The 13025-nt window shown below is 34.7% G+C and overlaps 1 pseudogene; it reads left to right on the plus strand.

Annotated features, from left to right (window-relative positions):
- LOC139704334 (growth factor receptor-bound protein 14-like) overlaps positions 1-12669 on the plus strand; it is a 32288-nt pseudogene extending 19619 nt beyond the window's left edge.
- The last annotated feature ends 356 nt before the right edge of the window (positions 12670-13025 follow it).

The following is a 13025-nucleotide window of genomic DNA, read 5'->3' on the forward strand; positions in this document are numbered from 1 at the left end:
CACGTTTATTTAATTTATTTTGAAACTTACATGCCAGTAAATTTACACAACTTTACAGTTATAAAAGTAATCACTCATTTCCTTATAAAGACACTACTTTGATAATCACAATTCGGTAAAAATCATGATTTTTTTTTGTTTTTGAAAAAGTAAAATACAAAGAGTATGTCTGTGTACTTTATTTAGTATCATTTACTGCCAAAGTTGACAAAATATACAAATTACTATTTTTCTTAATCCTTTGTTTAAATTAGAAGTTTCAGCATTTACCCAGATATTTTTTATAATTTATGCCTGATCACTAATATAATTTATTAACTTATAGATTTCATATTCTATGCATAACATATATGATTCACTTATTACCACATAAAGATTTAGATTATTAACAGTGAGTGTGTCCTAAAACTAGCTTTTTGATATATTTAGAAGTTAACATCAGAGAAATGGAGTCTTGTAGAATCCCTGGGTTCTGCCCTTTCATTAGGCTGAAGAGTGTACACTTCACTTCATAATCGAGTTCTCAGCTTATGTATTTACTAGGTCCACTTTGGACCTAGAAGTTTTTCTGCTGCCATTTCCATATTTGCCACTTGGTAGCTCTTCAAAACATTACTAGCATCCTGTGTAAAAGAGAGATCAGGGTAAAGAAGGATAGAACAATCATAATCAGATAAGTGATCAGACTAGCTTTGGAGGGAATTTTTATTTTTTATTTTTTAAAAATTTTAAGTTGAGGTAAAATTCTGATATTAAAAATTAATCAAACTATTTTTAATGTGAACATTTCATTGACATTTAGTGCATTCAAAGTGTGCAACCATCACTTCTATCTAATTCCAAAACATTTTCATCACCACAAAATGTACCCATTAAGCAGTATCTCAGAGAATCTCAGGTTCCATTGATTTTACAAGGATACGCTTTGTGATATTACAAAAAATAAAAAAATAATGACAGTATAATTATGACAGGTGACTTTCACATCACTTTTGCCATTTGTTTTACTTTTATTTAAATAGTTATTATAGACTTATTTAGACTTAGCTAGAAATTTGCCATATTTCACTTTTGCATGCACAGACTTACTTATATATACATGTACATATGTCTAAATATGTAGACATTGATATATGTGTATGTGTATATGTATATATGAAGTGATAAATGAAATAAATTAGTCAAGATATCTGTAAAACTTCTTCCTGTTCCAAGTCTGGCTTTCCTGAATCATTTTCATCTCAGAGTCATGGATACCATTTACTTTCCACATAACGTCTGGCTTTGTGCCATCTTTGAAGAGACAAATATTGTATTTTGAAATGCAAGTGCAAGAATCAATGAAATATGCCAAAAATTTCCTTTAATTCTTCCATCTTGGGGATGTTTAGTTTCTGGAAGATTGTTCACTTCTTGCTTTTTCCCCTCATCTGATTATTCTCAAAGACCCTTTCAAGTCTGGTATAGTAAATTACCCCCAATTTAGAGACTTAAAATAACACAAACTTATTATCCTATATTCTTTTTTTTTTCTTTTTGACAGTATTGGGGAATGAACTTGGCAATCTACCACTAAGCTATACCCCCACATTTTTATGTTTTATTTTGGTCAAGCGTTTTGCTAAGTTGCTCAGGCTGGCCTCAAACTTGTGATCCTCCTGTCTCAGCCTTCCTAGTTACTGGGATTGTAGGCATGTGACACTCCTCCCAGCTATCCTGTACTCTTTTAGTTCAAGTCCAGAATGGGTCACAGTCAAGGCTTGGCAGGCCTGTTTGCCCTTTGGAGTCTTCAGGGGAGAAACCACTTCCCTTGTTTTTTCCAGCCTTGTGAGGCCACACATATACCTTGGCTGGTGGCTATTCCTCCATTTTCAAAGACAGTAGTATCACACCAAGTCCTTCTCTTGCTACCAACTCTCTAGCTCTGTCCCTTCTGCCTTTCCCTTCCACTTATAAGTTCCTGGTGATTGCATTGTGTGCATGTGGAGAAGCCATGATAATCCTCATCCCACAGTCAGCTGGCTAGCAACCTCAGTTTCCTTTTGCCATGTAGCCTAACATATTCACAGGTTCCAGGGATTAGGATGTGGACATCTTTCTGGGATGGTTATTCTACCTATCATATCAGTGTTCCTTGTTTATTTCAATGACAAAACTTTTCCAGATGATTCCAGAAAAGGAGGCGAACATCCAGGAGTACCTTTAACCTGTAGCCAATGAGAAACCAGTCTGTCTTACATTTGAATATTAACAGATCCGGCCTCTCTTTGGAGAAATTCTAGTTACATATAGAATTGTAGAACATCAAAGACTTAGAAAAGTGGATTGCTCACATAGAATGTCCCAGTTACATATTCTCTCTTTCTCTCCCTTCAGTTAGAACTCAGATGGCTTCTCTGTTGTGGTATTTCATTCTTTTATCTGCCCCTCCATAGGACAGAGAAATGTTAAAGTTGGCCCATGACTACCCTTGACAAGAGTTAAATGCCTACTAAAGGTCTTCAATGGCACCTAGGTACCTACCTAACACTGCAGGTGTCAGGAACAATACATCTAGGAAGATAACCATCTTATTAGTAGGTAGCAGGTTTTTCAATGAAGAAGGTGGCCAATCCTCATGTTCCTTGTTAAAGTGTTGGTTTGAGGTTATTATCTATACTTCATAATGAACTTGACTAGGAATTAAGCTCTTCTGTCTTCTTTTTAAAGTTATTGTAGGGTTAGAGTTGATTTAAAGTGAATTTCGTTAGGTCCCATTAATTTCCTTCAAACCTTGAATTAAATAATTTTTTAAAGTTGGGAAATAATTGGATAAAGAAGTCAGCACACAGAATTTTAAATGAGTGTGGGTTTGTATTCATGTTAGAAGCAAAATCTTGAAAAAATGATTCTCTTGATCCCCTCCCCCCAATTTTTTTGTTTATTTGCCTAATTACCAAATATATCCACTTTGCTAGAATTGGTTTTATGGAACTAGTAGAGAAATAGCACTGTTGAACTATTTATATAAAATTTATCGTATGGGTAAGATTTGATTTCATGGTGTCATTCAATATTTTCTATACAGTACTCTCTGTGTGTGTGTGTGTGCGCGCTCATGCATGTCTGTGAGTGTGTGTGTCTGTGCACCTGTGTGGGTACATGAAGGAATCCCATTTAAGGTGGACACTCAAGTACTGGGCAGAGTAGGTGTTGCTCAGAAGTTGTGTAGACAGATATGTGGGTCACAGACCCATACCTGGTGCCAGAGGGGATGCAGGTCAATAGAGGCTGGCCCAGGTGGGCCAAAGGGAGGTGCCAGAAGAGTGGCATGGGCAGGCAAACCCACCAGGAAACCTTGAGCTAAGTGGTGGTGCTTAGGCTAGAGCTTGACCCCGGAAGCAGTGTTGTGGCCTGATTGGGGTTTTGAAGAACCTAAGGGCTGGCACCTTTAGGGGGGGCCTTTTAGACCTGCCACTGAATTGCCATCTTACCTATCATTTGGACTCTGGCAGCCCCTGGAGGCAGGCATGGAGATGGTCATTCTCCTCCAGGTGATAAGGATGGTTCATCAGGGCCAACATGGAATCAACAGCAGCACATTCTTCTTCAAAGTCATCCTCCACACCTTCCATATACACTTCCACTGTCAGGCCCATTTGAGACCCAGCACCTGCTGGCTCAGGTGCTGCTGGGGCCTTGAGGAGATAGAACACAATGACCACCCTGCCAAATGCCAACATTACAAAGGTGGAAGTAGTAGATGGAACAGGGCTGCTGAGACCTAACATGAAGTTCATTATATCTTCATGAAATGGAAAGAATTGTGGAGTGTAGCCAAAATGTAAATAAATATGTATAAATATAAATAATTTAAAATCATAAAAATTTCAAAGCTGCCAATATAATTGCTCCCCCTCCTCAACAAAATAGCTTAAATCTAAAGGAGTAGTTTCCAGATTCAGATGAGGATTCCTTCAGGACAAGTTTGCTCATGGCAGTTAGCAGTCTTAATTTTTCTCAAACTAATAATCCCGTTAGAATCCAGACCTCCTACTTTCCCATTATGGCCAGATGGCTCAGTCTGTAGGATGCTGCCTCCTAAAAGTGAAGACCCCACATTTCTAATCTTCTACATTGTATTTTGAAACTCTGAAATCAGCTGGACTCCTCAGTATTTTGGTTTTCTGAATGTGAAGCCCAAAAGTATTATGAGAATAATTATTCTTGGTTATAAGAATATTTAACCAAGAATGATATAGAGCCAAGAATTTTCCAGATAGGCCCCAATTTATAGTTTTACCAAAGAGACAAATTAATTCATCAATCATCAGAATGAGAGTGAATTTTACAGTGTTGCTTAGGACATATGTGAGGTTTTTTAAATCTTTGGAATGTACAGCATGACACCTTTCCCAAGTGAGCTTTCTTTTCACGAGACAAGGTACCAATCCAAAGGATTTTGCTGCAAACTATGTAAGCATGTAAGTAGAAACGTAAGTCTCAGTATAAAGTAATACCAGTATAAAGTAATACTAGTGAGCAAGACCTTAATTTGGGAGCCTCAGTAAAACAAACAAATTAAAAAACATATCTTTTTTAAATGTATTGTTGAAGGGCATTAAAAGATTTTCTGTCAAATTTTGGTTGCTTTACTTGTCTGTTTGAAGGAAAATCATAAAATTATTTTTTTATACTGATAACATATGATTAATGAAAGAATATTTTAATTGAATTACCAGTGTAGTAAAGTAAAAGTTGTAACATTGTGTTTTTGTTTATTTATTTTGCAGTATGGCATGAAGCTGTACCAGAATTTCATGCCTCCATATCAAGGCAGAAGTGGCTGCAGTTCTCAGAGTATATCACCCATAGTAAGGATCGATTTTTTGAACCTATATTTTATTTTATATTTATATTATGTTAATTTGCTATTACATTACAAATATATACTACAATATATTTACCATTTCCTTTTGGTCAAGTAAAGTTATACTTTGTATGTATGATGTTATATTGAATTTTTTATACTTGGATAGCATATATGTATGGTCTGTGATAAAAATCATAGGACATATATGAAATATTCAATTATAATACATAATGTTATATGTTCGTAAAATATTTTAAATATTTGAAGGAATGTATATTCTATGTCATTACATCTTTTGAGGATTAGATTCTTAATAAGATAATTTGTAGAACATTTTCCTTGGCATTGTGTGTTTTTTAATTAATTTTCTTTGATTGTGGGTTTGCTTATTTATTTTAATACTGATTCTGAGGTTGTTGTAGCCTATTATAGAGATGCCAATGATTTCAAATTTTAAAAACTGTAATATACGCATGTGTATGTTTTTACTTTCTGGCTTTCTAACAGTAATTTTTTTAAGTTCCAGGTCCTTAAAAAGCAGACTGCTTTCCAGGAAATGCAAAAACTACAAGTCAAAATATAGGTTATGCATTACATGAACTATGCAGTGCTTCTCAGAATTTTACCAAATGTAACTAGGATATTTATTTGCAGACACACACAGGCACATCTTTTACCTTCTTTAGCACTTAATTTTAATTTCCTGTGCTTTATCACAGAAATTTATTTCTGAACTTAAAGTTTATGTTCTGCAACTCTTGCTGCACTCCTTAATATTGAGTATACTAGAAATCCAGATGTATGTGCCTGTGTTACAGATAAGTTAATGCAGATTTCTGAAAACCGTGTTTCCACTTAGGCTAATAATGTGTTCTTCCTGACTGTGACCAAGGAAGGTACATTTACCCACATGTAATGAGCCAGGTGAAATGCTCAGTTCCAGGAATGTGGCATGAAATTATGTTGATTATGAAGCACAATAGATGATATAGAAAAAGAGCCCCTATTTTGTAGTTATGTTGCTTTAAATTATGGAAGAATAACTTTTCATCTTTGCATCATATTACTTTTAAGCCTGAAAATAAGAAACTAAGGAATGTAATGATTTTTATAATAGAAATCACTTTAAGGTGAATATTTTCTAGTTTGTCAGCTTACTCTTATCTTTCAGTCCATCTGTATATAAAAAATAATGAATTTTATTATCTTAATCCTTTCCTAAATCCCTCCAAATTTTCTTTTAGAATCTAGAGTTATTAGCATGGACGTATTAATAGCAGCCAAACCTTTGGAAGCAATTATTATTTAGTGTCCTTTTAATCATAGGAAAAAAATTGTTATAAATAAAGTCCTTTCCATTTTCATTACTTTTGTTAGAATACAAGTGTGATATTATTCTTACTTTTTCCCACTGAAAGTCATTCTGCTGTTGATCACGGCATATCTGAGTTTGTTTAGCCCGTCTTTGCTTATTCAACCCCATCTGTAAAAAGAACTGCTCCTTGAGTGAATCTGACTGGAATCAGGTGTGATAGGGGCAAGAGGTCCCAATGCCTTGTAGTAAGGGCTTGTTTTACACAGGAGTTGTGATCATAGAAGGTAGCACCTGAGAACTGTATCTATGCTATTCTTAATGTCTGTGAAGGAGACCTAGATGTTTGGGGAGGTATTTGTGTTTACTTTTGTGTGTATGGAGAGACCCACTTTTCTAGATGATTACAGAGGGATCAGTGACCTGAATAGTGCTGGTGCCCCTCACCTGTCTCTGCTGCTTTCTACTCAGGAACTGTTTTCAGTGAGTTACATAGAAAAGTTAGAATAATTTAGTTACCTTTCTCAAGTAACAGTATTCTCTTTTAAACTTGTCCATGTTTTGAGAAGAGAAACAAAACAACAGTTCTCATACCAAAGGGAGCACCTACCCATAATACCATGTGACAGCCACTCATATCAACTTTTGAAATGAGAATCATCAGCAGATATTTTAGGAAGCCAGATAGATTTGGCTCATTTTAGGGTAAAGGAGGAATTCATTTAAAGGAGTGTCTGTTAATATGTCCCTGGCTGGAGTGAGGAGATCGGGAGAAAATATCTGCTCAGTTCTTTTTAGTCTTTACTTTTGACCCTGGGCTAGACTTGCTAAGCTGCAGTTTCTTTCCTTTACCTCCCACTATGTGGTACTTGAAATAACCCTAGATGGGACATATTGGTTGCTATTTTTACCATAAGGTGTGTGATCTTAGTTGGATCTCTGGTGTCCTGCAGTGTAAAGGAAGGGGGTAGTTGCATAATCTCCTGACTCATCTGGGGTGTCCACTGTATGAAGCAGATGAGAGAATGGTGTCTGGAGGAATTCTTTGCCCTCTTGTTCAGTCATTCTGAGATGCAGGTTTATCAAGATCCTTCAAATAGAGTGACAGAGAAAGCATGGCTAGTTGCCATGCAGTTATATTGTGTAAAAACCATTTTACATGTAAACCTCACTAAAAGTGGATACAAGCAGTCTCAGAGTCTGGCCTGGGTAATCCAGGATACACGCAGGCTTCCCTTCTTAGAGAGAAAGGCTATGCAATTAAAATCATGGCTCATTTTGCTAGGGCCTACCCTGTTCATCCCCTAAGAAGAGATAGAAAAAGGAACAAATATTTGAGAAATACAGCCAATTCTGAATTTTACCAGCATTGCTTTCCTATGTGAAAGAAATTGAGCTGAAAATGACCTTTTGGGTTTTTCAGACTTTGCTTTACTTCCATTTCTTTGTCCACCAAAGGTAAACTATTATTTTTTCATCCACCACCTGCCATTCAATAGACAACATTTACTACACTCCTATTTCCTCTTAGTGTAGTTATTGTAGCAAATGGAAAATTTCTTTAATTGTCTTGTATTCTCTGTTTGCCAAATAATTATGGAACATGGGATCTTATTGTACATCTGGTCCCCTGTATTGGGTAGGGAGAGAACAACAGCTTGTTTATTTTTTTTCCTCACAGTATTTTTATGTTATCAGGAACTTCTCATTATAGAACCCATCTTGGCATGTGAAGTTAAAGATGTTATAAGAATAAATCTATCATTAGGATCCAGGTTTGTTACTCTGATTTGGACAGGCAGACACTTTCCATTAATGTTGGGAAAGCAAAAGTATATCCAACTGGTTCAAAGCCCAGCATGGAAGATCATGGGGTGAGAAGGGCAAACTAAGGTGTGACAGCAAATAGAGATTACTGAGACAGTATCTGTCTGGAAAGAGCAGCTGTCAGTTATAAAGGCTCCTGTAACAAATGGAAGATTGCATGCCAGATCTCTAGAAATATAGATGGACCATAATAAGATTGTCGGCCATTATCACATGGTTTGAAGAGAAAATGATGCTAAAATATGGGATGGGTAAGGCAGTAATAAAGGAACCTAATTTTTTTTTTCTTGAGGATAAGGTTTTATTTGAAGCCCACATTTGACTATAGTATCTTTTCCAAATGTAGAAAGAGAGTGTGTGTGTGAAAGCCACAAATCTCCAGATGCAGGTTGGCTCATAATTTACCAGTGTAATTTCACTTTGGGTTTTGTTCTTTTAGTAATTATTGAAGAATAAGTGATACACACACACACTTCCATTCAGTTTTTTTTTATTTTGCTTAGTTTTAAGTTATGTTCCTAGTGTATAAGACATGTGAGACTCTTGACTAGAGCATTTGGCAATTTTCTCTTTTTTTAGTACTCATGACTCATTGTGGGATAGCATGCCTGTTTCTTGAAAGATGATTGCAAAATAGGACGCCAGAAAAAGGAAAATAAAAATAAGATCCAGGATTTATATGTTTTACTTTCCCATTAGAGACTATTAATATAAGAAGTAATTAGCAAAAACACTGACTTTATCATTGTTTTGATTACATTTGTTTAAATATGTCTTCTTTCCATGTCTGTGCTTCTGTCATTCAGAATTGTTTTTGCAGCTCTCACTTGGCCACCCATCCCTTCAAAAAAGAAAAAGTGTTTATATATTACATCATAATTTAAAAAAAAAAATTAGTTGTTAACAGACCTTTATTTATTTGTATGTGGTGCTGAGAATCAAACCCAGTGCCTCACACAAGCCAAGCAAGTGCGCTACTGTTGAGCCATTGCCCCAGCCCCATCATAAAAATTTTAATATGAAATCTAATATTATGTATTATTATTCTGCTAAATTTCATTTTCCAAATAAAATGAAACTTGACATGATAAGCTTTCAAAACACATACTCCAATTTGCTCCTTTATAAAACATGAGTACTATTTCTAAGAAGATGTGTATCAATCTAAGTTACAGATTTTACATATTTTGAATCATAAAATTGTGGCTTCAAAGTTCGTGTATTTGACATAAAGTTTAATACAGAGATGAGTTCAGAAGTGGTAGTTCCTTATAGCCAGTAGGAAGGGTTATTTCTTCATCAGTTGGAGTTTTGCCATATTAGGAGATAATGTGAAAACGAGGTTTGTTTTAGGGGAAAGACATGCTTTCAAAGATTTTCATCACATTACTCAGCACTTAATTCAGTTATCCTAACAAATAGCCATTGAACTTATTTAGCAAATTTCTCCATAGCATCATTTTATAGTGAATATGTACTTTTAACTTTTTAATTTCCTGATAGCCACTTTGGGAATCCCAGTCTCAAATTGAAGCATATTGCCAGCAAAACAGTAAACGATTACTTTCGAAGATTTTCATGACTTGCAAGTGTTTTCTGGTTTTGTTTTGTTTTTCAAAAATTTTTTTTTCCAGAGAAGTATACCTGAGAACTCCCTGGTAGCAATGGACTTCTCAGGTCAGAAAAGCAGAGTTATAGAAAATCCCACCAAAGCTCTTTCAGTTGCAGTTGAAGAAGGACTCGCTTGGAGGATACTCATGATTTCACTTTCTTGAAAGAATTTTTAATTTGAGTTTGTTTCACCCCCATTCCTTGCTCAGAAAAAAGGATGTTTGCACCTGGGAAGTCACGGTAGACCCACTGCCTCCTCACAAACCTCTGCCACAAACATGGGTATGTCTGCTCCTAGCCATGGTCACCGAGCTGATGGGCAGCTTGACATGACTTTGGTGACATGTGGTTACTAAGTGATGGGGGACATATATGTAGTGAAATTGCATCACTACAAGCAAACCTTTGTATTCATTCATTTTATTTCTTCAGCCATCCATTGGTCCCAGCCATGGTTTCACCACAAGATTTCCAGAGATGAAGCTCAGCGATTGATTATTCAACAAGGACTTGTGGATGGGTAAATTTGATACTTTTAGTGTTGAGTAGAATTTGGGTTTGGATTTTGGATTTGGATTGGATTTTGACAGTAAATAATAATAATTTATTCAGTGCACACCAAGTGTTTTTAATTTTGGCTTATCATAACACAGAAATGACTTTGTTCTGTAAGAGTGGCTATCACTGAATTCTAGCAATATCTGTATAATACCCAGTACACAGAGTGTGCTTAGTATTTATGTATAAATTAACAGAGAAAAGAATAGTATTCTTTGTTCTTGACTAGGAGCACTAATGTTATCCATTCTGTGCCAATTCTAGCATTTTAGATATTAATTCATGAGAGGAAAAAAAAAACTAACCTTCTTTTTGGGTATCAATGTTTCAATTTGAACAAGTAATTAATATGATTCTAAAATATGATTTACATTATGACATTATCCTATACATTGTAATTCTTTTTAGGTATAATGCAGGGTATATTAAGTAGAAAATTTTTTTTCTGATGTTTTCAATGTTTGCTTTTATTTCTGTTTACATCCCTATTGCTTTTTCTCTAAATATTAACAGCTTAAAAATATGAATCTATTAAAAGAGTACTTTTTGATTATTTTTTTTTGTGTTATCTTTTAATGGGATACCATGGAGTACACAAGAAAAGCATAAAATATTTTATGAGAGATTTATAATCTGAAGGATTTTCTTCTCACATTACTCAGTTTCAGATACTTTAATACTGCCAAGTTCCTTCCCAAATGCAGTACAATGAGAACATTTTATTGAGTATTGGATGAGAAATGAAACCGTTGTCAGTTTAAACAACTGGAGAAAGAACCTTTTATCTTCAAAAAAAAACCTTTTATCTTCATTAGCACTGATGACAGTTTTGTAGTATGAGATTATGTTGTAACATATCATTCACCAAGTTGAATAATCATACCCACTGAATACACAGTTAAGGAGATCCCAGCTACAGCTTTTATGAGTACATATCCTGTTTTTGTTACATGCTATGTTTCTATGAAATCTGTGAGTAAATGTAGAAACATATCGAAATTCTTCCTCTCTCTTTTTAGAGTTTTCTTGGTAAGGCGAAGTCAGAGTAACCCCAATATTTTGTCCTGTCAATGAGTCATGGACAAAAAATAAAGCACTTTCAAATTATACCACTAAGTAATTTGTGATTTCACATTTGTATATTAGATATGATCTTAATGCATAAGCTTTTGGAAACTTTGTTTTTCTGTTGTTCCTTTTATTAAATATAATGTGGGAGCTTGTGCTTTGACCAGAGTTAAGTTTGGCAGAAATGGTTTTATGAGCCTGAATTAATATAAGAAATACAGGAATTGTAAAAATTAAATTTATCTTTTTTCCATGAAATATGATTTAGCAATATTGTATAGACCCAATGCCACCTATTTTTAAAAGGCCACTAAAGATTCTTTTTTCTGAGTTCTATCCATTCCTTAAAAAAAAAACATTATTTTAAAACCCTTTCTCTTCTTTTCTCTCAAAGACATTTTTTGCTATTATTGTTGCTAGTTTTTGTTCATTTGTTTTAAATTATTTGTATAGAAACACAGGAACTGTGAGATTGGTGGACATTTAAATAATCCTGGGAACATTTTTAAAATATCTGTGACTCTGTTTTTGTCTGGCACAACTTGCTTTGGGTTTTTTTTTTCACTTCTGCTGATGTGTGTCAGCATGTGCACATATGTACATATGTGACATGCATATTGGAATCAGGCAGAGTAAAACAGATTCAATCTACTTTCAGGAAGGTCTTATTTAACTTACTAATGCTTTCCTTTGAATTGCCTCTTTTTGAAATCATTCAAAGGCCATAGAGAGTACCAACCCTGCTTTTTTGATTATTTGATCAGTGTCCCCAGCAATTATGAGCGTTTAATGCTAGAAGACTTCACCACCAAACAAAAAAAGTCAACTGACATTCCATTAGCATAATATATTATTGCTTCAGAATGAATTTGCTGATAAAAATTATATGAATAGTCATTTTTAATATACTGAGGCATTAAGTAGACAATGTTTAGAAACAGAAATTAATTTCTGTACACAGAAGCATTAAAATCTCCTGTCTACTTTTACACTGAATAGTACAGATTTCTCTCTGTTCATTGACTCAAAATTGTTAAACTATCCTAACTAAACAGAACTCTGGGAGAATTAGATGCAGAGAAAGTGGAGGCATGTTTCTTATCCAAGGATCAGATGATACTTCTTTTAAATGTAAGTGAAATTAAAGAAGTGGGCATGCCATGCTGTTCTCTGCACAATCCTTAGTTTTATAAACTTGTCAATTTTGGCATGAAGACATAGCTTGCAGTGGAACAACCATCATCCTTCTGGATTCTTTACCCTATTTACCAGCTTGTTGCTTTTCCTATTGCAGGTGGAAGATGATGGTGAAATGTTCCTCATGCTAGATGATGGCCACACTAGATTTATGGATCTAATCCAGCTGGTGGAGTTCTACCAACTCAAGAAGGGTGTTCTTCCTTGCAAGTTGAAACATTATTGTTCTAGGATTGCGCTATAGCTGAACCAGAAATTACATGTTAAACTGTTCAAGAGAAAAGACTCAAGGGGGAAAAATATTAAAAAGAGAGCATAAATAAGGGTAAAAATACTGTGGTGAAAGGAATATTTCACCTGAAAGTTATAAAAAATATTTCGTACTTTGCAAACAAGCAAAAACTTGGATTGGCATTACAATCATCATTTAAAATTTGTAAGTTGAAATTAAACCTTAAGAAAAAATGATTTGGAGTGTTCTTTTGTGGTTTCATATATTACTGTATTTTCTTCAAATATGAATATTTCAAACATTTATCTGCTCCTTTTTAAAATATGACAGCCCTAGAATTCTCAAACACCAAATATGAAGAAGAAATC

This window comes from Marmota flaviventris, unplaced genomic scaffold, assembly GCF_047511675.1.
Source record: "Marmota flaviventris isolate mMarFla1 unplaced genomic scaffold, mMarFla1.hap1 Scaffold_54, whole genome shotgun sequence".
NCBI lineage: Eukaryota > Metazoa > Chordata > Mammalia > Rodentia > Sciuridae > Marmota > Marmota flaviventris.